Source organism: Pseudorca crassidens, chromosome 16, assembly GCF_039906515.1.
Source record: "Pseudorca crassidens isolate mPseCra1 chromosome 16, mPseCra1.hap1, whole genome shotgun sequence".
NCBI classification, from domain to species: domain Eukaryota; kingdom Metazoa; phylum Chordata; class Mammalia; order Artiodactyla; family Delphinidae; genus Pseudorca; species Pseudorca crassidens.
The window spans coordinates 84,026,262-84,053,887 of record NC_090311.1 but is presented as its reverse complement, the minus strand read 5'-3'; positions in this window follow the sequence as shown (position 1 = coordinate 84,053,887).

Here is a 27,626-nt window from a genome sequence, read left to right as displayed (position 1 = left end):
TATTCACTATTAATTCATACGTACTGACATAGTTCAAATCCTACACACACACACACACACACACACACACACACACACACACATCGGTAACAACAAGTTGTTACTGGGTCCTAGCCAACGGACTGTAATAGTGGCATTTTACTGGTTTTAATGCAGCAAAATTCTGTGCTCCAATTCTTTCAATATAAGATTTCTTTGTTTTCCATAGTTATTAACTGTAAAGAAAAAAATCCAATACATTGACACAAATATTATTTCCCAATCTTATTCATACTTTAAATGTGATAATCTACTGCTTGAAGCACAAAAGGGCACCATGGTGTTTCTAAAATATGGCTGTTAAAGTTTTGGTGCTCTTTCTGTTGAAAGATAGGGGCTCAATGACGTTCTGACTGTAGGTGAGCTCGTGACTCTTTGCTGAATTGGCTGCTGGAAGTGATGCTGGGGGACTTCCGAGGCCAGGTCCTGAAAGCTCATGTGGCTTCTACCTTGTCCTCTGGGACCCTCGCTCTGAGTGCTGAGTGCTGTGAAGACCCCAAGCCTCATGGAGGGACCACGCAGACATGCTCTGATCAACAAGCCCAGCCCAGCTCAGCCTTCGTGTCACCCCAGGTCAAGCACCAGCCTCGCGGGCTGTTGGAGGATTCTAGCCCCTCTCAGCTGAGGTCCTGACAAGACGAATCAGAGACAAGCCAGCCCTGCTCTGGCCTGTCCAAATTCCCGGACAACAAAACTCATGACCAGGGCTTCCCTGGTGGCGCAGTGGTTGAGAGTTCGCCTGCCGATGCAGGGGACACAGGTTCGTGTCCCGGTCCGGGAAGATCCCACATGCCGCGGAGCGGCTGGGCCCGTGAGCCATGGCCGCTGAGCCTGCGCGTCTGCAGCCTGTGCTCCACAGCGGGAGAGGCCACAACAGTGAGAGACACGCGTACCGCAAAAAAAAAAAAAAACAAAAAACTCATGACCAGAATAAAAATGGTTGTAGTACTTCTGGCCACTAAGTTTTAGAGTGTTTTGCTCTCTGCAGCGAGAGACAGCTGAAGGGAATTGGAAGGGACTTCTCCCGTCCAACATCCCTCAGATGTCGTTGCAGGAGAGTTGGCAGGTGAGTGATTCACCCCTAGTACCATCAAGACCCATTTAGGGACTTCCCTGGCGGTCTAGTGGTTAGGACTCTGTGCTTCCTCTGCAGCGGGGCATAGGTTCGGTCCCTGATCGGGGAACTAAGATCCCACATTTGGTACAGCCAAAAAAAAAAAAGACCCATTTAAAGAAACTACCTTTGTTCATGGAATTCGGGTCCACTTGCCACAAAGAAAGAACCTGGGCTCCTCCTAAAGTGTTTTGTAATTGGATATGATTTTTAATTTGCTGAGCTTTCTTTAATTATTTATGAAAGTCTGCCCAGTTTTTCCAACTACATTTTAAGTGACTGTTTCCCTTGTTCACTAACCTTGTTGCAGCAAACAAGGCAGGACTCAGTATCCCATGGGGGCTTGTAAGTGCCTCTGAATGACCTTGCTTCCTTCTGGAGCCACCGAGGGCGACGGGCCCTGGGACCTTGGATGGTTGGCTGGGCTTCTGTGCCTGCTGCTTTTAACTGTGGGGGATTGGGTGGGCAGGGGGGACTGATATAAGGAAAGGGGAGTGGAGGAAGCACAGGCCGTCAATCAGGAGACCTAGGGTCAACTCAGGCTTCTAGCACTTGACACTGCTGGGATCTCTCATCAAGTACCAGCTTCTTGGAGCCTCCAAGAAAAGGGGATAGTAATTCATCCCAGGGCTGTTCTGCAGTTCAAATGAAGTGAAATCACTTTGCAAATAAAAGTACAGCATTGTTATTATCTGCTGTATGCATTTGCATAAATTATATCTTCTCTAGACGTCCATGAAGTGGGGTTAATGATAGTTATTACCTCTTACCAGGATCACTGCAATACCCTCCTAGCTGGTCTTCCTATTTCTATTTCTGGGCTCTTAAAAGACATTCTTCACACAGCAGCTGGGCCATCTTTTTGACATACAAAATAAACCATGGCCCGCTCCTGTTTAAAATCCTCCAGTGGCTTCATATTGCACTCAAAATCAAATGTAAACCCCGCATCAGAGTCTACAAGGTCCTGCGCCATCTGGCCCCTCCCCACTGCTCTGACCTGGTGCATCGCCCTCTGCCCTGAACCCCCTGTGCTCTTCTCTGGGCTCCTCAAGCCCCCCAGGACCCTCACAGCCCCAGGACATTTGCACATGCTCCTCCCTTATGCGGCTCATGGTCTGGCCCCAACCCCTTGAAGAGGCTTTCCCTGACCACTCTTCCTAAAGTAACCCTCACCTCTTTCTTACCCACATTACCCTATTTTGATGTATTCAGAGCACTAATCATTCTCTGAAATGTTATTGTTTAATGCTTCTTTGTTTGCTGTCTTCCACCCTTATAATGTGAATGCCATGAGAGCAGGGCTGGGACTGTTTTGTCAAGCGTAGCTCCAGCACACAGTAGGCCCTCAATAAATCGGTGTTGACGAAGGAACGAGCAAACGATTGAAAATTTCAGAGTCCCTTCCACCCACCCCACCACGGAATAGAAAGTTCACATCTGCTCTGTGCTCCACAGAGAAAAGCCCCATGGGAGGAGGGGGTGAGAGTCATGATGTACGAGATAGTTATCTGAACCAGATGTAGGGGCTGTGAGCCTGAGAGCCCATCCCTGGACTCTGTGGCAGGACTGCTCTCATCGGCTGAGATTACCCTTATCAGTAAGGACAGCATCAAGCACGAGTTTTTCAGCAGCGCTGCAGTCGTTTGGGTCCTTGGTTGCAATGGCTAATTTTACGAGAGCCTGTGGGTGGACATGAGCTGACTTAACGTTCTGACCTCTGCTCAAGACCAGAACTTCTTGCTCTTGTTCTAGCACAGTGCACTCCCAGCGTCATTCCTCCCAAGATTTTCCCGTGGCATTTTTACAACGAGGACAGGGCCCTTCTCCTCAGATAGGACTTGGCTAAGACAAGTAGGAAGTGGATCAGGAAGCAAAACAGATGCACATGGGGGCCTAGAAGACGGCAGTGTCCCGAGGGCTCACACCCACAAGTAACTTGTCATGTCAGCATCTAAAGCGAAGATTTAGATAACAGAGGTGCTCCAAAACACACAGCCCACGGCGTGGGTCACGCTGCTTCAGGACCCCATTCCCTTTGTGGAGACCCTCGGGTGTTGTCCTCAATCCATGAAGAGGGGCGAGGTGAGGAATAGCATGTTTTTTGTTTGGTTGGTTGGTTTGGGTTTTTTGCTTGTTTGTTTTTTAGCCACGTGTCATGTGGGATCTTAGTTCCCCGACCAGGGATTGAACCTGGGCCCCCTGCATTGGGAGCTCGGAGTTTTAACCACTGGACCGCCAGGGAAGTCCCAGCCTGTCCTTTTAAACACACACTGCATCACTTCTGCTCACATCCTTTTGGCCCAAATTTCATCCAACGCCCATACCTCATTGCAAGGGAGGCTGAGACATGTGATCTCTATGAGGGCAGCTCATGCCCAAGAGAAAGAGGGGGTGACTGTTGAAGGGGGTGACGGTTTATAGTCCCTGTCACATGCCCAGGAAGGAGCTGGCCAGCACAGCAACCCCAGACTTTGAGGTCCCTGCAGCCATCCCCACACATACAGAGGAGACTTCCATAACAGACAAAAAAAGCAAAGGGAAAGAGAGGGGTGGCTTTTAGAAAACTGAAGGAGATGGTCAAGGTTTTTTTTTCAGTGAAACTTCTCAAAAATACATACTGCTCTTAGATATATATTTTTCCTACCATGAAACTTTCATGTCTCACTACAATCCAGTGCATTCACAGGATCACAACCTTTTAAAAATTTATCCTTTTTGGATTGAACTCTTATGTTTTGGATCTTAGCCCAGAGGTGATTTTTTTTTTTAAGTTGGAAAGTTTGAACATGCTCCATTTGGCAGTCTCTAGAGCAGAGAAATAAAAATCTCTCTTACGTAACATATTTTGGGATTCCTTTATGTTTGGTTGACTCAGGAGTCACTGTATCATTGTGAATGTTGGGACGATAAGGATAGGCAGGAGAGTTTGTGGTCCATGTTATGCAAATTGCCCCTCCTAGGAGTCTCTGAACATAACCCTCATCATCCTAAGATGTTTCTGGGCAGCATTTCAAACAGAATGTCTTGCTCTTTGGTTTCACTTATCGGCAATTGACACGAAATGCCAGGAACTTGTATCTGCACGACATGCCAAGTGCAACCCCGCTGCTGGTGTGGAAACAGCAGTTGCTTCACTTGGGTTTGTGCTCTGCCTTGTCCTCTTTGGGCCTCAGTTTCTGACTCTGCAAAGAGATCAGAAATAGCTAGTTAGCACCTCCTAAACATCAGCTGCTTTGTGACCTGGCAGAGCTGGGTTTTCTCCTTCGTAGTATTGGGGTAGGGAGGTCACCGCACCGGAGGTTGTCAGACTGCATTGGGGGTCCCCAGAGTTCTGGGCTAGCCCCTCAGTTCCCTCTGGTTGATTCGGGGAGGAAGTGAGCCGGTGTCACCTGAAACAGCTCGACTTGAATCTTTCAGATCATTTCCAATCCTGAAGTTAGGAGAGTCGAGAGGGTCAGAGAAGTGAGCCTGGGACACGGTATCTATTGATAGCTGTGAAGTGGGGAAGGGGCAGGGTGTGGATGAAAGGTGGGGGGATGTTCAGATGGGCAAGGCAGCGTCTTGCAGGTAACGAGTGCACAGCAAGCCAGACAGTGTGGCCCGTGGCTCATCTGGAAAGACATAGCCCTTGACTAGAAGACAGACGTTACGAGCCCAGGGGTCTTCTATAAACCAGAGCATCCCCGAGTCTTGATTTCTTCCTGCACAAAAGTTAAAGTCAGGAGGTGGGGTCCCAGACAAGTCTGTAACAACCTGTGTGCGTATTTCTGAAATCCCCCCAAACCAAACAAGTATTTCTCCATTTAGCACAAACTCATTTGGTGACAAAATCTGACCTGAACAAACATGAGGTTACACATACTCTTTATTTATCTCTTTAGTTCAAGTACATACCTATACTGAGATATCAATCTATAGACACATGTTCTGTTTCATTTCAGAAATGTTAGTGTTCGATTAAGGTGCCATCTCAGACCCACTGGGTGTGAGGTGACACCTCTAAAATTGGAGGAATTCTGAAGGCCAGACACATCTGTCCGCATGGGTTTGGGTAAGAGACTGTGCCGGGGACACTTCTCAACCTGCACTCTGGGTCTGTGGGTCACCAGCCAGGAGGGCCCGTGGTGACCGTGACGCATCCCCCTGTACAAAGGATGGCCTTTCCCAGGCCCCCTGTGACCACAGGGTCACAGGGTCACCATGTTAATCCCCTGGGGCTGCCGTGACAAAGGATCACAGACTGGGCATCTCAAACAACAGGAATTTCCTATCTCACAGTTCTGGAGGCCAGAAGTCCAAGACCAAGGTGTCGGCGGGTTGGATCCTCCTGAGGCCTCTCTCCTTGGCTTGTTGACGGCCGTCTTCTCCCCGTGTCCCTGCACAGTCACCCTCTGTGTGTGTCTTTGTCTTCATTTTCTTTTCTTATGAGGACCCCAGTCATATCAGACCAGAGCCCACCCTAATGACCTCATTTAACCTCAATCACCTCTTTAAAAGCACTGTCTCTGAACACTGTCACGTCCTAAGGTGCTGGGGGTTAGGGCTTCAACATACGAATTTGGGGAGAACACAGCTCAGCCCATGACCACTTAGGCCATTTCAGCAGCCAGTGCCCTTCTGCTGGCTCTGTGCTTACATCTGTGACTTTCTACAAGTTACACAAAGAAGCATACCTGCATCCAGGCGAGGCCTGGGTTACAACAGAGGCGGGGGTGTCTGCCTTGCCCTTCCTTCCTCCCACAGAGGTGTGGGTCTGATTCGTCAGTGGAAGTCTGGGCTGTCTCATCTCAAGAACCGATTTTCACGGAGAGAAGTTCTAATAAATAATTAGACGCACATCTGCTGACTATGAAACTTTAGCCCAGGCCCCCACTGGGCCAGTGTGAAACAGGAGGCCAATAATCCAAGCCCATGGGGTGTCTCCCTTTGTCCATCCTGCTTTGGAATGGGAGGGAGGGATGGAGAGCAGGAGGGGGGAGGAGGCCCTGCTGCCACTCGCTGTGTCCTGCAGCTTCAGCGACGGCACAGCTGGGAAGGGGACAGCCCAGAGGAGACAGTGTCACTCCCCTCCAGACCATCCGTCTCGACTTATTGTCCCCTAGGGCACGGCAGGGGCTCCTTAGCTTCTGTGACCAATAAGTCAGGTGGTGGAGGCTGTCTGTCAGCCAGGATGCATGGACCACCGGCAGCCCTGGGCCCGGGCTGCACTCTGGAGGCGATGCTCTGGCTGCAGTCATTGTAGTCATGACAGACACCGAGGTGGGGGGCCCTTCAGGGTCCTCCAGACCTCCAACGCGGCTCCACGGCAACCCCACATCAGACGGGAGCCTTCCTAGGGCCCCGGCGGCCTGAGGCAGGAGTCGTGTGTCTGGAGTCTGGCACGGAGCTTGCTTTGCTACAGTGACGCAGGAAACTGGTCAGCGTGCCAGCTGATGGACACTATCCCTCTAGTCCCAGCCCTCACGGCCTGCATGTCAGCAGTCGGCAGTTATTTCAGACGATAGAGCCCCTCTCCGGGCACCGTGCTTGATGACAGCATGGAAACACCTGCTGGAGGGACCACGGCCAAGGCTTTTGGTGAACCTCAGGCGTCCGCACGAGGATGACGTCCCCTGTCAGGGTTTCACAGGCCTTAATAGCATCATAGAAGCATGCAGATAAGGCTGTGGGGCTGTCATAGGCACACGTGTTTTCTTCCAAAGTTCTGGACCCAAGTGTTGCATCAAGGGATGGGCGAGCACGTCGGCAGCCCCGAGGTCCTCAGCATCTGCGCGGCTCTCGCTGTGCCGGGAGATAAGGAAGGCCCGGGGGAGGCGGGAAGCCCTCACTCTCCCCCGTGCTGTCCCTGAGACAGACTATGATGGCTTCTTATTCTACAGTTGTGCACTTTCCAGAGGAAAGCAACCTGTGAACAGACAGCTGTTGTGAGCTCTCACCAGCCCCTTGGAAGTCCCAGTGCCCCTGGGCCTCACCCTGGGTGGGAGCAGGGAGTTGCTAGGAGACATGCAGGGGCCGCTCGTCCACATGGGCACTTCTGCTTTGTCCCAAAGTCCAGGGAAACAAGACACTGTGGGCAGGTTCCTACAATTCAAGGACAGAGTTCCCTCTGTCCTTCATGTTCCCTCTGTTTTAGCTTCTTCCGTCCCTTCAGACCCTCTGATGGGGCGTCCTGAGACCCTCCCCACCCATGTCCTGTCCTGGGCACTCATCCCATGTTTTACTCTCAGAATTCTCCCTGAGCATCCTGGGAACAAACAGGATCACCCTGAGTGTGAGTATGTGGGTATGTGTGTGAGTGTGTATGTGTCAGTGTGTATGGGTGTGTGAGAGTGTGTGTGTGTTTGTGTCCATGTATATGTGAGTGTGTATGTGTGTATGTGTTTCAGTGTATATGTGTGTGAGTGTATGTATAAGTGTGTGAGCCTCTATGTGTGAGTGTGAGTGTATGTGTGAGTGTATGTGTGTGAGTGTATGTGTATGTGTGTGAGCCTGTATGTGGGAGTGTGAATGTATGTGTGTGAGTGTGAGTGTATGTGTGTGTGAGTGCATGCATAAGTGTGTGTGTGAGTCTGTACATGGGAGTGTGTGTGTATGTGTGTGTGAGTGTGTATGTGTTTCAGTGTGTATGTATGTGAGTGTATGTGTGAGTGTTTGTGAGAGTGTGTGTGAGTCTGTATGTGGGAGTGTGTGTGTACGTGTGACTAACAAGGACTCCATGCTTCCCGCGTGTCTGCCCCGTGACTATGGACTATACACACATTACCTCCATTCATCCTCACATAAGCCCCTCAGATGTATTCTCATCCTGTTTTACAGCTGAGGACACCCAGAGAATTACAGGGGCTCCTAAGAGGCCCGAGATCACACAGCACACAAGGACTTGGCCAGTGTGCCAGCAGGAAGCGGGGATGCTGAGAAACCCATGCCATCCCACGCGGCAGAAAAGGCTCGTCCTCTCTCTTGATTCAGGGAGCAGCTGTAGGGTCAGGACGGGCTTGGGAAGAAGGAGCAGCTCTTGTCTTCCAAGGGTCCGGAACCGGGGATGGGACACCATGGCAGCTTTCAAATCCTCTCCTCAGGTGCTTGGGGGCGGGGGTAGGAGCCGGTGGAGCTGGGCGACCCTGAAGCAGGAGGCCGGTAGCTCCTCTGGCCTCCTGGCTGCTGGGGGGCTAAGGTGCCGTCTCCCTGGCACTGGCTCTCGGGCAGCACAGCTACTCCCTCCACTTCACGCCGCTTCATAGACTGGAAGACGTCTCGTCTCCTCTCTGCCGGGACCTCCTTGTCCTGGGGAATGTCACCCACTGTCAGCTTCCCCAATGGGACACTGGCCCTTCCCCCTGGTTTCACGTGAGTCGGCCCTGTACATGGAGGCGTATGTGGCAGGACAAGAGGGGGGCTCGTGGCAGGGGATGCAGACCCAACACCAGACAACTGGGCTTAAATCAGGGCTCCCAGCAGCATGACCTGGGGCAGATTACCAGACTCACAAAGCTCCCATTTCCACGTCTGTAGGATGGGGATTTAGAGCCCGTTCCACAGGGCTGTCTTGGGACTGAATGAGAACACACATATGACGTCCTTGGATGCCCAGGATGGCCCTTGGTACACAGACCACTGCTTCTGTCCCTTAATCAACCAACACACTGGCCGACCACTGGGCCCGCCTCTCATGGCCAATTTTCCTACACTGGCCCCTCCCAGCCGGCCTTGCCTGACTCCAGCTCTTGAGATGAAAGGCCAATTATGGACATCAAACTGGGAACCACACAGCCAGGTCCTGATTCCAGGGAGCACTTACGAGTTACCTGAGCTCTGGCTAAGCTGCTGATTTCACCTGCAGAATTATGACCAGCTCTTCCTAACTCAGCTGAGGTCCTTTATGCAAAAATGTTTCTTGCCTGTAAATCTCTGCTCAGTGTAATGTCATGAGACTAACGCCATCTCTTAATGCTGTCTCCACAGCCTAACTCAAACGTAGGAAAAATGTAAAAACTCATATAAATTGTCACTCTCTCTCAGTTAAGAAACAAAGCGTAGACATTTCACTCGTCCTCTGGAATTGGAAGCCTCCGTGAGAAGACCCGAAAGAGGAAAGATTTCGAAGAATGCCTGAGAAGTCCAAGGCTGCTGCACACCCAGAGCAGAAGCGGGCATTGGGAGCCAAGGTGGTCGGCAGCCACCTGAAGGAGGTGACATTTGAAATCAGCCATGACAGAGGGGACTTCCTTAACTCCTACTTCTTATGTTCCAGAGAATCTCACATTTTTCAGGGATGGGCTCCATTTCTCAATAAAATCTTATGCCAAAGCCCCAAATGTAAAACCACAAATTGGTGTTTTAATGGCATACATTTATGCTACCTCAAATTTATAACATTTGTTGGGACGTCTCTGGTGGTTCAGTGGTCAGGAATCCGCCTGCCAATACAGGGGACACAGGTTCGAGTCCTGGTCCAGGAAGATCCCTCATGCCACGAAGCAACTAAGCCCCTGCACCACAACTACTGAGCCTGCACTCTAGAGCCCCAGAGCCACAACTACTGAAGCCCGCGTGCCACAACTACTGAAGCCCATGCGCCTAGAGCCCGTACTCTGTAACAAGAGAAGCCACCACAATGAGAACCCCGCACACCGCAACGAAGAGTAGCCCCAGCTCACTGCAACTAGAGAAAGCCCGTGAGCAGCAAAGAAGACCCAACACAGCCAAAAATAAATAAATAAATTAATTTTTAAAAATTTATAACGTTTATTAATTACAGATAAAATCCACAAATATCCCAAGGCTTATTTTATTTAATAAGAACTTTGAAATACTCATAACTGCTCTACCAACTGATTTATTTCTATGTGTTGTTTTTCTTTGCAGAGGGTTGAGAAATGTCCAGCTCACTCAGCATTCTGAGTGAGTTTTTAAATAATTCACTTTGCAACCTCAGGAGGCTTTCATCAATGTCATCCAGATCAGGGGTAAGTAAACTGTCTCTGTAAAGGGCCAAGTAAATATTTTAGACTTTGTGGGCCTTGCGGTCTCTGCCCTCTCTCTCAAAATCAGCCACAGACCATGTGTAAACAGCTCAGCCTGGCTGTGTTCCAATACAACTTATTCTATGGACAAAGAAATTTTCATTTCATATAATTTTCAGGTCACAAAATATTCTTCTTCATTTCTTTTCAATCATTTAAAAATGGAGAAGCCTGGGACTTCCTGGTGGTGCGCTGGATAAGACTCCACGTTCCCAATGCAGGGGACCCAGGTTCGATCCCCGGTCAGGGAATTAGATCCCACATGCGTGCCGCAACTAAGGACCCCTGGAGCTGCAACTAAGGAGCCCACGTGCCACAACTAAGGAGCCAACGAGCCGCAACTAAGGAGCCCTCCTGCTGCAACTAAGACCCGGCTCAACCAAATAAATAAATAAACATTTTTTTAAAAAAATGGAGCAACCACTCATAGCTAACAGGCCATACAAAACCAGACAGTGAACCTGATTTGGCCTGCAGTTTGCTAACCCCTGATATAGATGTTCTAGAGAGTGACAGTAGAATATTTTCATTCCAAAGTCGAATCACTAACTGAAAAAAAGCTCTACAAGGTTGTTTCAAATCATTAATTAGTAAGTATACAATCTGAAGGAAATCATAGGATGTTTTTCCATTTCTTGCAAAAATATTGTCCTACTATACCTTTGAAACATTTTGATGTCAATGTTATTTAAAAAACAGAATCTTAGGTATCTCAATGGTCATCTCGGGAGAATAGTGAGGCAAAGTTTTAAATCAATCAGTCAGATTTATTTAATTCCTCAGACTGAGTTCAAACTTTTTTTTCATTGACAGCAATTCTACTGCAGTTGTAATCATCACAATGCTGTAACACTCACGGCCTGAATAGAATTTGTTCCTTTCATTAAAAATATCAGGGAGGGCTTCCCTGGTGGCGCTGTGGTTGGGAGTCCGCCTGCCGATGCAGGGAACACGGGTTCGTGCCCCAGTCTGGGAGGGTCCCACATGCCGCGGAGCGGCTGGGCCCGTGAGCCATGGCCACTGAGCCTGCGCATCCGGAGCCTGTGCTCCGCAAGAGGAGAGGCCACAGCGGTGAGAGGCCCGAGTATCACACACACACACAAAAAATCAGGGAAACGTGAAGTTTGAAGCAACCATGTTATATCTGGCAGTATTTAGCTGGGTAGAGTTTCTACATCAGTAAAAAAATATATATCATATATACAGTTGACCCTTGAACAACACAGGGCGGGACGTCCACCCTCAACACACTGGAAAATCTGCACCTAACAGTCGGCCCTGGGTATCCATGGTTCCACAGGTGCATTCAACCAACCATGGACTGTGTTGTATTGTAGAACTTACTATTGAAAAAAATCTGTGTGTAAGTGGACCAGCACAGTTACAACGTGTGTTGTTCAAGAGTCAGCTGTACACACACACACACACACACACACGCACACATACACGTGTATAATATATAGTAATTTTGTGTCTCATTTAAACATTCCTACCAGAATTTAGATCTTCTCAAGAGATAGACCTGAAACTTTATGATGAAAAGGCAATTTCTTACATACTATTACAAATAATTGTTAGTAAAATTGACAATTTCTTTTTTTTATTTTTTATTGGAGTATAGTTGATTTACAATGTTGTGTTAGTTTCAGATGTACAGCAAAATGATTTAGTTATACATATACATATAGCTCTTCTTTTTCAAATCCTTTTCCCATTTAGGTTATTACAGGATATTGAATAGAGTTCCCTGTGCTATACAGTAGGTCTTTGTTGGTTATCTGTTTTTTTATTTTATTGTTATTCATTTATTTATTTTCTTTATTTTTTTTGGCTGTGTCAGGTCTTAGTTGCGGCATGTGAGATCTTTCATTGCGGTGTGCGGGCTCTCATTGCAGCACGTGGGCTTCTCTCTAGTTGTGGCTTTCAGGTTTTCTCTCTCTAGTTGTGGCACATGGGTTCCAGAGCGCATGGGCCCTGTAGTTGTGGCACGTGGGCTTAATTTCCCCGCAGCATGTGGGATCTTAATTCCCCAACCAAGGATCGAACCCACATCCCCTGCATTGGAAGGCAATTCTTCACCACTGGACCACCAGGGAAGTCCCTGTTTATCTGATTTAAATATAGTAGTCTGTATACGTTCATCCCAAACTTCCAATTTATCCCTCCCCCCAACCTTTCCCCTTTGGTAACCATAAGTTTGTTTTCTAAGTCTGTGAGTCTGTTTCTATTTTGCAAATAAGTTCATTTCTATCATATTTTTTAGATTCCACATATAAGCGATATTGTATGATATTTGTCTTTCTCTGACTTACTTCACTTAGTATGATAATCTTTAGGTCCATCCATGTTGCTGCAAATGGCGTTATTTCATTCTTTTTCATGGCTGAGTAATATTCCATTGTATACATGTACCACATCTTCTTTATCCATTCATCTGTCAATGGACATTTAGGTTGTTTCATGTCTTGGCTATTGTGAATAGTGCTGCTATGAACGTAGGGGTGCATGTATCCTTTCGAACCATAATTTTTTCTGGATATAAAAATGGACAATTTCTATAGCATTAGTCAGTACCAGTTGGAAAGATCCTACCTTAGTGCTTATCTGCACAACTTACCTTATTCCAACAAATCACAGGTACCTGGAGTGACACCATTATCTTCACCACCAAGAAAGGAAAAACACTGCCAGACAAACATTCAATGCTTCCTTGTATCTTACAATTTCATTTCATAATTATTAGAAGCATTCTTTTAAACATATTTTAAAATTTAAAAATCACAAACTTCTTTCATAAGACAAAAAATATACATGGAATAAAATTGGTTAAGATGTTTATGAAGCGTCACAAAGTTAGATCCAGCAGAACATCTTCTGAGCCACCTGAGTGTGGACAAAAGCTCACCCTGTCTTGTCCCCAGGACATCCTTCCCTTGCTTCGTTGCAAGGGTGGCAATGACAGCGACCAGCCAGCGGTGACCAGCGTGGTGATCCTGACGTGCAAGTCCACTTAGCACACCTTAACCATGAAAAACCTGCACCCAAAGCCAACAAAATACAAAATGGCCATTTGGTTACTGCTCCTGGGGCTGCCCAGCTGTGGCTAAGATGTTGCTGCCTTTTTTTCTAACTTACTTGATAGCGTGTTTAAAAACTTTCTTTCTGGCAGTTGAGAATGCGTCAGATTTTACATAAGACAAGTCTTGCTCAGTTATGTCAATGCGTTTTGCAAAAATAAGTGAAATGAAGAAACCCAGAGCCTGGGCACCCTGACCCAGCGACCCCCAGGGTGCCCCTGCTCTCAGACTTTGAACTGAGCCCTCGAGTCAGGGCAAAGCTCCCCGGGGTCCGTCTCTGGGCTCTGTTACCAGATGGCGGCGTTTCCCAAAGCCTGCTCATTTGATACTTAATGTCAGGTGTCCACAAATACGGAAGGTTTCCTCCCATATTTTCTAATTTCTCTTTCTTATGTGTGATAGGAGGCACGTCTGCTGCACACCCCTATCCATGTATTTTCTGTTCTTATTTCATTTTTCTTCTTATTGATATATTTTTTTGATAGCATTCAATTTGCACTGAAATCAGATGGAAGCCCTGTTTTCATGTTTACTCTGTTTCATTTTCAAAAGATGCCTTAATTTGGCAGGGACAGCAACAGCACAAGCACACCAAGGGCGTGGGAGGGTGTCTGCCACAGCCAGGCTGAGCCCTGCTAACAGGTAATTACGACGTCACACCTGGGCTTGGAGGGGCTGTTTGCACCCCTCTGGGGTCTGTCCTGCAGGCTTATCAGTGGGAGACACTGGGTGAAAAATTGACCGGGAGACTGGCATGACATCATTCTACCGTCAGCCTAGCTAATCTTTTTGCAAATACCATAGTGCTCTTTTAAAACTTCTTCATTTAAAAACAATTTTTAACAAGTAGTCAAGTTCCAGGTTTTGAGTCACTGATCCCCTCTGCCTGAAAAAAAAAAGCATTTATAAATATACAAGTAGAAACAAAATCATGCAAAACTCACAATAACCACAAAACCCACAGTCATGCCTTGACGAGATCACAGGCCCACAACGACACTGAACAGTAATCGTAGCCACCACTGCCCGGGACCCACCACTGGCTGGCACTGCGCTCAGTTCTGCCCGAATTGGCTCATTCAACCCTCTCAGCTGTGCTACTGAGGTAGGTACGATTAGCACCTATTTTACAGATGAAGAAACCGAGGCCCAGAGAGGAGGTGAAGCGAGGTCCCAGGGACGGAATAACAGCACCGACTTGGACTCCCCAGAGATCTGGACCTGGTGTCCATGGACCCCCTGTCTTTCACCTTGGTCAGTGGCAACACGTAGAGCTACAGACGTCCCAACATTGCTCATGGGAAGGAAGAATAAGGAAATGCACAGACAGGGCGAGGGAGGCTTTACGTGGAGGTTGGCACAGAGACAACCTGGTGAACATGTATCATTTTGTATAGTACAGTCCACTGGGTGTGTGTGACTTTTCAGAATTAAAATACATATCGAATCTATGTATATATACACATATATGCATATTCACGTGTGTGTGTTTATATGGATCTGTACATTTAAATCTTTAAAATTTTCTGAAGTCGCATTTATAACATCTATTTGATGAATACGTGAATACTTGCTATCTTATTCTCTATACTTTGCTGTCTAGTTGAAATATTTAAAAAATTTTTTTAAATGTTGGGGGTAGGAGTTTTTATTAATTAATTAATTTATTTTGGCTGTGTTGGGTCTTCGATTCTGTGCGAGGGCTTTCTCTAGTTGTGGCAAGCGGGGGCCACTCTTCATCGCGGTGCGCGGGCCTCTCACTATCGCGGCCTCTCCTGTTGCGGAGCACAGGCTCCAGATGTGCAGGCTCAGTAGTTGTGGCTCACGGGCCTAGTTGCTCCGCGGCATGTGGGATCCTCTCAGACCAGGGCTCGAACCCGCATCCCCTGCATTAGCAGGCAGACTCTCAACCACTGCGCCACCAGGGAAGCCCTAGTTGAAATATTTTTAAAAATATTTTATAATCTAAAAGAAAAAAAAAAGAAAGCAAATCAAACATTTGCAGACCTCTGAATCTTCACAAGGGCCGAGATCACACCCCCAGGAGCCCAGGCTTTGAGGAACAAATAGTGTTGCCCAAACGGTTTGACCACAAAGGGATGCAAAGTTTCCAGAGGCTGCCTGGGAGGCCTCCCCATCACTTCCTGGTGAGCCCCTCCCCTGCCCGCCTCCTGGAGGCTCTGCCCACTGCCTCAGCACCTCTCTGTCCGTCCCTCCCTCCAGGCAGCATCCTCACCTGTGCTGTTCATTGCCTCACCGGCTCCTCCTTCTGCAGCAGTCTTGGTGGCTCCATGTCTACCTGACGGCAGACGCCCATCACTCAGTGACATCAACCAACGCAACGGCCGACACAGCCTCCGGGGCTCCTTTTGGTTCTGACATAGGCATCTCCGATTCCCCTTGACTCTCCCCTCACCACAGGCCATAGCCAAGCTTCCTTTCTACCCACGATCAGGGGTCCACGCGGAGGAGGCTCGAGGTCCTTGCCTTCGACTGAGGACCTGTGACCAGCCTGCCTGCTGTTCAGGGAAGAGGCGGGCCAAGAGGAGGAGAGCAAGGTGCCTGGACCAAACCAACGCCGGTGCGAGACCTAGGCCCGCGCAGCGGTGTGCTGGGAGGGACTTCGATAAAAGCTCGCTGGGGGGACAGAGGGAGCACTGGGTGGCGGGGGCGGGATGCATGCACACCAAGAAGGGAAGTTACAGGTTGGGGTTGGAGGAGTGAGCGTGGCCATGGCGCTCGAGGCGCTAGGAGAGCAGGGGCCAGGAGGGAGGGACGAGAGGTGCAAGGGACGAGGCTGGGCCGGGAGACAGCGGCCTTCTGTGCCAGGCTGGCAATGGTCTGCTCCAGACGGCCCAGACTCTAACACCTGAAGCACAAAGCATGTCCACGTGACCTTACGTGATCCTTGCAATGACCCTGTGGGAGACGGTTCCTGTCCCCACTTTACAGGTGAGTACACTGAGGTCCAGAGAAACTAAAATACTTCGCCAAATTCACATAGGCAGGGAGTAGATAGATTAGGAGATGGGAAGACAGAGATTTTCACTCTAAGACCCAACAGGAACCCTCGTCCTCTTCCCAGGTCACATTCTGTGGGATTGATTCCCTCAGCCCACGCCTTTCCCCCTGAAGAGGGAACTCACTTTTCCACTCACGTCATGCACTGGATCGATTCAACTCGGGGACAGACTAACCCAGGATTTGGGGCAACCCTCAGATCAGATACTCAGAGCTGGCTCTGGCCGTTGGGCCGCTGGGGATGCCAGCCTGGTCCATCCCGTCTGTGGCTGTACTTATGGGACGTGTGGGCGAGTTATGGTCTGCGGCCTCTGATGAAAGGCTGCACATCCCGGGGAAGAATGGCTGGCAAAAGGTAGGGCTGAGCGGGGGCTGAAGTATTGCTGCCCCCCACGGGCTCCTTTGGCCTCTTCATCCCTTGGGCCCCCGACCTGGGGAGCCCTGGCCCTGAGAGGTCACCCTGAGGGGCCATCAGAGGCCGTGGTCAGTCTGTGGATGAACACAAGCACCTCCTAGGCTTTCCTTGGTCTCCTGCTCATTCACCATATGGTTCTGCCTCTCTGGGGCTGTCTGTTGTCAGGGGGCGCTGGGGCTCTGTAACATCTAGTTTGGGGGTAAGGAGCCTAGTGACTGGCCTCAGCCTGTGCTGTGAGTAGCGCTGCTTGCAGGTGAGGATGCCTGGAAGGGGTCTAAGTCTCATCTCTGAGCTGAGTCTGGACGATGTGAGTGGAATCTGGGAACCTGCCCCACCATGCACTCCAGGCTCGTGGAAGCCTTAGCATCTGCATCAGGAGAAACTTACAAAGCATCAGGCCATGTTTAAGGAGCAGCAACTGGACTGGTTCAGGCAGGGTTGATGGCGACTGTCCTTTGCTTCCAGCCTGAGGGCCCTTGAGATGGTTTAAGAGGCTGGAGGAGAAACCAGGTCAACTCTACACAGGATTTCAAAGTAGATCTGATCCTACAGCTTCTGAAGGTGTTGCAGGAAAGAAAGTGGGGCACGAGAGGATGGTCACATCCCAGGTCTCAGGCAAGTCCCTGGGACGGCCGCTGAGTGTGGGTTCTTGGCTTCTCGCAGGAAAGAATTCAAGAGCGAGACATAGTAAAGTGAAAGAAGGTTTATTCAGGGAGATACACACTCCATAGACAGAGTGTGGGCCGTCTCAGAGGGTGAGTGGCCTCAAAATATGAGGTGGTTATTTTTTTTATATATAAATTTATTTATTTCATTTTTTGGCTGCATTGGGTCTTCATTGTTACGCGTGGGCTTTCCTCTGGTTGTGGCCAGCGGGGGCTACTCTTCATTGCGGTGCGTGGGCTTCTCATTGCAGTGGCTTCTCTTGTTGTGGAGCATGGGATCTAGGAGCACGAGCTTCAGTAGTTGTGGCACACAGGCTCAGCAGTTGTGGCTTGCAGGCTTAGTTGCTCCGCGGCATGTGGGATCTCCCAAGGACCAGGGATCGAACCCGTGTCCCCTGCATTGGCAGTGGATTCTTAACCACTGTGCCACCAGGGAAGCCTGGGGTGGTTAGTTTTTATGGGCTGGGTAATTTTATAGGCTAACTAGTGGGAGGAGTATTCCAACTATTTTGTGGAAGGGGTGGGGATTTCCAGGAATTGGGCACCGCCCACTTTTTGGCCTTTTATGGTCAGCCTTGGACCAGTCATGGCGCCTGTGGGTGTGTCATTTAGATGCTAATGTGTTACAATGTGTGTATAATGAGGCTCAAGGGCCACTGGAAGTCAATTGTCCACCATCTTGGGCCGAGTTGGTTCCAACCAGTTTACGTCGTGTCCTCAACGGCTTCGTCATTCTTTTAAAGGTTGTGCCTTGCCCCCTTCCTGTCTCAAAGGGACGGGGTACAAAGACACCAGGAATGGGAAGAATCTCAGAAGCGCCGATCAGTCATGCCTCGAAAATTCTGCTATTCTTGAAGCCCACAAGCACTTGAAGAATTCTCTGTGGTCCCACAGACCCCAGTCCAAGTGAAAGTCCTTCAGCTGAAAAGTTGGACAGCAGAACCAGATTCGACTTCCTTGCTGGCTGGTGGCCTTTGGAACATCACTGAGCAGCTCTGTTTATGACAGGTGAGCCTGGGGCCTGGTCTCCCACCTTCACAGCAGGGCTTCCCATCCACCCCACAAGCCCCGCCCCCCCCTCAGACCAGAGGCCTTGGCAGAGCCCTGCAGGACTTGTAGCTGTGGGGGGAGGCACCCAGAGGGCACCCACACCACCAGCGGGAATGTTGGGGGTGGAGACTGGCAAAGCTTGGAGCATCACAGAGTCCGGTCCCGGGAGCATGAGGGACCCTTCAGAGTCGTCTGAGGTTCTCTTTGAACATCCATTTCCTTATGGTCAATTTGTTATCTCTACCCCCATTCTCACCACCTATGTGACAGGGAAGAGCCAATTTTTTTTTTTTTTACATCTTTATTGGAGTATAATTGCTTTACAGTGGTGTGTTAGTTTCTGCTTTATAACAAAGTGAATCAGCTATACATATACATATGTCCCCATATCTGTCCCTCTTGCGTCTCCCTCCCTCCCACCCTCCCTATTCCACGTTGGATCTGTGTCTGGACTTTAGCCTTTGCTCTTCGCTGCTTTTGTTATTATAAGCATACATAATGGCCTGCCTTGGGGAACCCTGCCCACCTGTGGATGGCTGCAAGAAAGAAGAGACTAACACATCCCCTCCCAGAGACTGGTCATTCCTGGAGATGTTTTGCAAGTCTGATGGCCCTTTTTACTTTATATCCTCCTTACCTGTCCCTCTCTATCCTGCCTTTTTACTTTACTTTCCTCTCTGATTCCATAGAAGAAACTGGCATCCAGACCCCGATAAGATGGTTATTTTGAGACACTAGTCTGCCACCTTGATTTATTGGCCTGTCGTGCGGCAAGCCGGGCGAGCTTGGACTCAGTAACACCTACAGCCTCCCAAACTTACCTTTCCAGATTTTAATCTCATGTTGAAAATAAAACATTTTAAGACTTTAAACATTGTCCTTCTTTATGCCTCATGGTAGGAGGATTCCCCCAGCAATCCACAGAGGTGCTTCCGGTGAGTCATAAATCCATACGATTTGTTTGCAAATATCATCCCACATTCAGTTCTTAGAAATCTCTGCACCCTTTGTTGGTTCCCTATACACAGAGTTGAAAGTTTCAAGGACTTTTCCATTCAAACTCTGAAATCCCTTTTCCTGTTTATCTTAAGTAGGATTTAGATAAGTGTGGCTCATTAGAGGGGGAGGGAGAGGGAGAGGGGAGCAGGGAAGGGGAGGAAAGAACCTGCTGGAAGGAAAACACCAGCAGTGCGTGGGCCACAGTCCTCCCTCCCGAGGCTGAGGGTCTGTGGCAGATGCAGTCAAGGCAGGCCTTCCGCAGGAAGCTGGGGCGGGAGCTTCAAGCTGGGGTGCAGGTCCTTGCATTTATAGGACTTCCCTTTGCAGTGGGTGAGCTGCTAACTTTCATCTTCATGCCCCACCAAAAAACTTTTTAAAAATACAGTTAATCTTTTAAACCCATGGTGAGTGATTTCTTGGGATCTCACAAACTAACGTCTTTTTCTTATAAACACTTCATAAAGCCCAAAGAAATAAACCTTCCTCTCCAGAAATTGTCCGCTCCAACCTGGCTGGCCCATCAGGTCCCCTTTCCACACACAGGACTCCTGGCCGGGCCTCTGGGACTCACCCAGAATAACGAGGACCCGAGGAAGCAGCGGTTCACAAGGGTTTGCTTGCCTCATGCGTTGGGACGGATGGGACTTTGTTCAAGTCCTACCCAGGTTCTGGGGTGACCTCAAAGGCTTCCTCTCCCAAGAAGTCTTTCTTCCTTGTTTCTCCACATCAGAATTCATTACTCCCTCTGAAGGATTCCCATAGACCTTATTTTCTACTTTTTTTTTTTATTGCATGCATCTTCCTCTTTCTGACTGCTTGTCTTTCTTCCCCAACTGCTTGAGGGCCTGGCTCAGAATTTTGCACAGAGAAGACCCAATGCATGTTTGTCATATCACTAGATCTACTTCTAATGTCTTCGATATCATAAGAATCTGAACTGGGCATTAGAAGTGGATGAATTCCTTCCAGCTACTGAGAAGAGCTGAGCATAGGGTCCCCTTCCCGCCTCCCTGCCCTCAGCCTACGACCTTCCTGCATCCCCACCATCTCCCAGGGCCCTGGGCTTCGAAGGGCCCCACTTTTGGTTTGATGCTCTGATATTGCCATCTCGAAACCCTTAACATTTTTTGCACAAGCGACCCACATTTTCATTTTGCATTTCTGTCTGCAAATTAGGTAGCCCATCCCGATCTCTCCATTTATAAATGAGCATGTACTGACTTCCTTAATTGTACTCATCATAGCAGAGGACATATTCCAGCAGACGAGACGTTTTATAAAAGAAGTGGCTATGGTAACAAAATATAATTTTGTACTATTAAGGAAGTGATTCCCAATAGAGATCATTAGGAAACTGGTAATAATAGATTAGAAAGAAGAGGTTGATAATCGCCAGAAGATAGAGTACTTATTGAAAAATGTTAAATATTTTATTTCTCCCAATCCGATTTGTGCTCCTAATACGCACTATTTATAAACAATGGCTATTCTTTTTTGCATAACTTCGCCGTTTACGAAAGTTGTTTGTTTTCACTATCTCGCTGAATCCTTACACCTTTGTGGAGTATGTAACTCTACTATTATTTCCACTTTACAGATGAGCCAACTAAAATTAAGAAACTAGTGGCCTTGCTGGGGAAACTTGTTGGTATAACCACGAGCTGAACCCACCCACTGTGGACCCTAAATTTGAGACTTGTCACTGTTCCAGGGATAGCCACCAACATGCGGTTTATCAAGGAACAGAAATGTCAATCCAGGCCCTGTATGAAATACAAAATTTCAAATTATTTAAGTAAAAGTTAGTAAGATTTGACTACAGTTAACTCGTGAGCAAAGGGGCTACAGTTAACTCATGAGCAAAAGTCTCTTAAGAAGATCAAACCATGACTACCACCTAGAGTCCTCCTGCCTCATGAAGGAAAATGAAAAAAAAAAAGCTAGAATTTGCTCTGTTGCTTTGAATTAAGTGCCTCATTCAGTAACTTTAGAAAACGTGAAAGAGAAAACAAAGCTCTAAAACCCCTTTCACATACTCTCAGGCTGTTTCACCCGTGGGTGCCTCTGTGCGTCAGCCAGACCTTGTTTAGTGATAACCCCGAGGAGGAATGAAAGAAAGTTCTAGAGACAGATGGGGGAGAGCCAGGGAAAGTGCGGGAGGTGACCTTCCCATGGGTGCAGCCTGACCTTCACACACCCCGCAGGCCTGCCCTGCCCGGGACAGACAGGCATTCAGAGAATGGCCCTGTTCCAGCAGCCGGTTCAGGGAGCGTGTAAGCCAATCCGAACGCCCCGTCTCTGCCTGCACCAAGGCCAAGTCTGTCCGGGGCATTCTCAGCAGTGGCCGCGGACATCTGTGAGAGCTACGAGGGCATCTAGGGATGAAGCTGGGATGCTGGTCTGAGCTGTTGATTAAGAAAGAAGAGTAGGCGTCCATGGGGCACGATTCTGTTTTAGTTTCTTTTATTGAACAAACACTTGCAGAGTGCTTTTTACATCCCAGGGGGTAACTCAGCCCTGTGCTAATATCACGTCATTTCATCCTCACGGTAGCGCATTCAGCTGTGACCATTACTATCCTATTTTACAGATGAAAGTCAAGGCCAGCGAGGTAAGTGACTTGCCCAAGTGGCAGCACCGGGCCTTGGCCCCAGCAGCTTGGTGCCACGGGCTAGACGCGTGCCCACCACTCTGTGCCCAAGGGGGCTTCCTGGGGGCACCCCTGCCCCATGTGAGGAGCGCTGTGATCCTACCACAGGGCCAGTTCTCCCTCTGAAGGGGGAGCTGAGAAACAGCCAGGCTCCCAGGGTCTTTCCTCACACCTGTGCCAGAAAATTCTCTTTGCTTTTGCCTTTTCCTGGTTTTGTAAGAGTAAAGCCAGAAAGATCCTTTTAAGAATATCTCCTTCTCTGGCCTGTTGGGCTGTCCCTTAATTCTATCAGCAGACGTTACATTTTTAAGTCAGCATTTCCCCAGCTGGGTCCCGCAGAACGCTCATTCAGGGTGGGCTGAAAAGAACATGAAGTCAAGAGGGCCCCAGTGGTCAGTGTGCCAACAAGATGGATTCTCTGAAGTTCTGAATCTTTCCTACACATGGTTTTTATACTGTAAACGTATACTTGACACATAGGCAGTCACTGATACTATTATTCTGCACGGTTTTAAACCTTAAATGAACGATTTCACACTTCATTTATCATTTTATGACTTGCTTTTCTCTGCAAAATTATGTTTGGCAATTTATCCTTGTAAATGCAGCCAATTTGAGTTCCTTTGAACGCCCCAATGTAATTAAAATTTTTCTAGTATCTACATTAGAAAAAGAAGCAGGTAATATTAAGTTTAGTGACATTTTACTTAAGCCCATACAGCCCAAATACTATTTTCCCCCATTTTCCAAATGAGGAAAATGAATGATTTGCCCAAGAGCTCAAGCCAATAAGAAGCAATCTGGGTTGCTCATCTGGGCCCTGAGTGCTTGACACCAGCCCAGAGGGACCCAGGAAGGTCTAGTCTTTAGCCCTTTTCCCTGCCTGGAAGACCCAAGGAGAAAGGTCCTCTCTCGCTGGGGGTCTAACCCCTCCCTGCCTGCAGTCAGGGGAAGTCTGAGGACCACCAAGGCGGCTCGGGGATATGGGGCCAGAGGCAGCCAGAGGGAAGGGGAGTAGGGCCCCTGAACACTTGTCCCCCAGCGCACACTGCTGCCCCCTCTGACCAGAACAGATCTGTGATCCCAGCTGCTGCCAGGTTTTCCGTTTTCTTGCCATCGGGTCTTGCCAGGTGGTCTGGCTTTGCTGAGACTCCTGGGCAAGCTCAGTTCTTGAACCTGTTTCATGAAGAGCTGGACTTGCCATCAGGCAGGCGGGTGGGCAGGCGGGCAGCCCCACCTATGTCCCGACCCCAGAGCAGCTGGGGGCTGGGGAGCAGTGCAGAGCTGGGAGCTGAGTCCAGGCACGTTCGGGGACTGGGTCCCACTCACTATCCATTATCTCTCTTGCATTTTCACACCTTTTTTTCCCCGTGTTTCTGCATCAGCCTCTAGTTATTTTGCCTAAATGCCTTTGGTAGAAGGTTTGTGGACATTGCTACCTGCCCTAGTTCTAAAAAATACATGAATTGTAGCTAATAAGTATTGATTCTCTATTTGTGCAAACGCCTTTCATAGATTGCCACTTTGCTGCAGGTTCTTCCCGTGACTCTCTTCTTTGCCCTCAAAATGTACTAGTTTTTTCTCTCCCAGTGGCTCCATCCAGTTCAGCTCCCAGCTGGGCACCAGGGCAAGCCCGACCCCGCCGGTTGAATCCACCACCTTCTAAGGCCACCTCTCAGGAAGGGAGCACAGAGAGGTCTGCCTTCGCTTCCTTTTGTTTTTTTAACTTGTTATTATACAAACATATACAAAGTCACAGACATTGGCCAATAACCCAGTATATCCATTACCTGGCTTCAACGATTATCAACATTTCATCTCTGCTGCTTTCACTCACATCGGCATGAAGCAAATGCCATGTGTATTTCAACATATACATCTAACAGATAAAGACTGTTTTCAAAAATGTATAATTGTAATAACATTATCATCACATCTTTAAAAAATTAATCTAAATCCTTAAACTCATTATATATCCAGTGTTGCCATTTCTGTAATTGTCTTATTACTTTTTAAAATTTCATTTGATTCACATGAAAGAATGCTCAACATCATTAATCATTAGAGAAATGCAGATCCAAACTACAATGAGATATCATCTCACACCAGTCAGAATGGCCATCATCAAAAAATCTAGAAACAATAAATGCTGGAGAGGGTGTGGAGAAAAGGGAATACTCTTGCACTGCTGGTGGGAATGTGAATTGGTACAGCCACTATAGAGAACAGTATGGAGGTTCCTTAAAAAACTACAAATAGAACTACCATATGACCCAGCAATCCCACTACTGGGCATATACCCTGAGAAAACCATAATTCAAAAAGAGTCATGTACCAAAATGTTCATTGCAGCTCTATTTACAATAGCCCGGAGATGGAAACAACCTAAGTGTCCATCATCGGATGAATGGTTAAAGAAGATGTGGCACATATTTCCAATGGAATATTACTCAGCCATAAAAAGAAACGAAATTGAGCTATTTGTAATGAGGTGGATAGACCTAGAGTCTGTCATACAGAGTGAAGTAAGTCAGAAAGAGAAAAACGAATACCGTATGCTAACACATATATATGGAATTTAAGAAAAAAAAATGTTATGAAGAACCTAGAGGTAAGACGGGAATAAAGACACAGACCTACTAGAGAATGGACTTGAGGACATGGGGAGGGGGAAGGGTAAGCTGTGACAAAGCGAGAGAGTGGCATGGACATATATACACTACCAAACGTAAAATAGAAGCAGCTGTGCGGGAAGCAGCCGCACAGCACAGGGAGATCAGCTCGGTGCTTTGTGACCACCTAGAGGGGTGGGATAGGGAGGGTGGGAGGGAGGGAGACGCAAGAGGGAAGAGATATGGGAACATATGTATATGTATAACCGATTCACTTTGTTATAAAGCAGAAACTAACACACCATTGTAAAGCAATTACACTCCAATAAAGATGTAAAAAAAAAAAATGTCGTTTGATTGACTTGGGATTCCAAATGAGCCCTGCGTTGAGACTGGCTGAGGTGTCCCTGAATCTTTTTTAACCTGTACACCCTCCTCTCACTTCCTTTCATTTTTTCACACGTTGCTGTTGCTGGAGAGGAAAACGGGACGTTGTCTGTAGAGCTTCCCAGCATCTCATGCGCTGGTGATTCTCATGGTGTCGTCCAACACGGTCCTCTGACCCTTGGCTTTTCAGAAAGTCGTGAGTAAATCCGGAGTATCTGGATCACACCCCAGGTTGATTTTCTTTTTGTGGGTGTGCATTTGCCTCGGTACTGACCTTGGCTCTTAAGGCCCTTGAATGAAAATCATGATAATAACTGTGGACTCCATACACTTGGAGGTGGGGCTCTGGACAGCAACTTCCCTTCTGACTTTCTAAAGGGAAAGTCCTGGCTGGCGGGTAGGTTTGAAAGATTTCAATTCTCTTTCTGCTACTGGGCACTGTGACAATCACAATATTTGAGTCAGGGTGGAGTCACTGGTATGACGTATTTTAGCCCAGGAACAGAACAGTTTTCGGATAAAGAAGCATCGTGTGTCAAGACAACAGGAGGCCGGCTTCGTTCCTGTGATTACCCTGCCGCAAAGCAGCTTTGTGCCAGGTGAAAAGAAGGAATACACACCGACGTGGCTTATTTGAGGCTTATTTCATGTGTCAGTGTGACATGTGTAGCTGCTGCCCCCAGGAACTGTCTGTGGGTGGCTGTGAACATGCATTCGTGGACGACTGTCCCTCAGGGCAGCCTTTACCATCAGACAGCAGTGGGTTCACGTCCAGCGTTTGCCACATTCTAGCTGAGTAACTTTGCACAAAACCTTGATGCCCTGATGAGAAAAATGGAGCTCTTATTGGGCACCTTTTGGGTCACTGTGAATGTCAGAGAAAATGAATACAAAATGCCCAGCGCAGTGCACGGTCCAGGGTCCACTCAGTCAACACAGATGTGTTACCACTGTGTGCTGGGGCCACGGTCTAGGAAAACAGCAATGTGAATGACCTCCCGGGGATTTGGGAGGGGATTATTTATAAAAACTCTGGAGCCATCTAGACACAGGGAGTGGTGAATGTAATTTGAGCTTGTGAGAGGAGAGCTATTGAGTCAGTTCAAAGGACTACAATTTCATTAACTCAGAATCCTGCCTGAGTGGGCGAAAGTGGGGTCCTGGGAGAGCCGCCAGGTGTCAAGGTCACGCCGGGGGAGCGCAGGAACTTTTTTGTAGCCAGCTGCTGCCCGGGGCTCCTGCAACAAAGTGTGCGTTGTAGCCGCTGCCTGGGACACGTGTACTGGAAGGAGGCCGGCGGGGGCCGAGGGGAGGCTCGGATCACCGGGAAACAGGACTTGATCCATTCGTCCTGATGAAATCTTCCTTCCTGATATGATTTCCTCAAGCGGAACAAAAGGGAAATTTAAGGCATCTTTGCCAAAGCAGCCAAAGAAAGGAAAGCTAGGGCGAAGCTAATCATTACTTTCTTCCTGGCTCTCCAGGAAGAGATACCAGTGATGGGAACGAGAACACGTGTCGTCACCCGCTCCGTCTCCGCAGAGATAGGAGCCCTTTCCTTGCAAACAAGCAGCACGGAGACTGTGCAGCACTGTCTGGGTCCCGCCGAGGGTGGGCCTGGGTCAGCCAGAGCCCTGCCGCGTGCTCTTCTCTACAATCAAGAGAGGCCCCTGATCTTACCCTGACTCAGTGACTCCCCTACAAAGCCCCTCTCCGGGTTAAGGAAATGCCGGGTGGGAGAACTCACCGCACATACGGTGAGTCAGTCCAGGGAGAGGCCAGGAGCTCCCTGGGGAAGGACAGGCCACTCTGGCGTGAGAGAAAGACCACACTCGCCGGTGCTTCAGTATCGCTGAGGCAGAACTCCTAGGTGGCTGGTCTGCCCGGACAGCATGCAGTTACCCACGAGGTACAAGGTGCTTCGTACAAAGGTACAGCAGCGACTTCAGCATTACGAAGCCTGGCTTTGAGTTTGGGATCTGCCTCTTTCAAGCTATGGGACCTTGATCAATTCCTTGACCCTCAGGGAGCCTGTTTTCTCGTCTGTTAGGTGGGGAGAATCGCAGGATGGCTTTGGGCCTGGAGCAGAGGGAAGGGTCTCCTGCAGCCTTTGGGGAAATTGCAGGCCATCGTCAGCCCCGGAGGACACAGCTGTCAGCAGCTGCAGCCCCCCTGCATGGCCTTCCTTTGGGGAGGGGAGCTGATAGCCTCTCGGGGCTGAGCCAGCTCCACGAGGGCCCGGGGAGGGACTGGGGAGGGGGTGGGCCCGAGGACTTAGACACGAGGATGGGGACGGGCTGTGTGACGGGAAGGGTAGTGGGGACTGCGAAGCAGGTGGAGCTGCACGCTCCGAGTTCTAACCCCACTGAGCACAGCTGACCCAGTGGCCTTGGCTCTGGTTCTACCGAGGGAGGGGCTCTGTCTCCCCGCACACACATGAGCGATTGGGAAGGAGGTGGCAATGGCCAGGGGCCTCCCGGGGCAACTTCAGGCCACAGGGGAGCAGGCCTTCAGTGGGCAGCATCCCTCGGTCTGAGCAAGCTTGGCAGGTGACGTTCCCATCTCGATTTT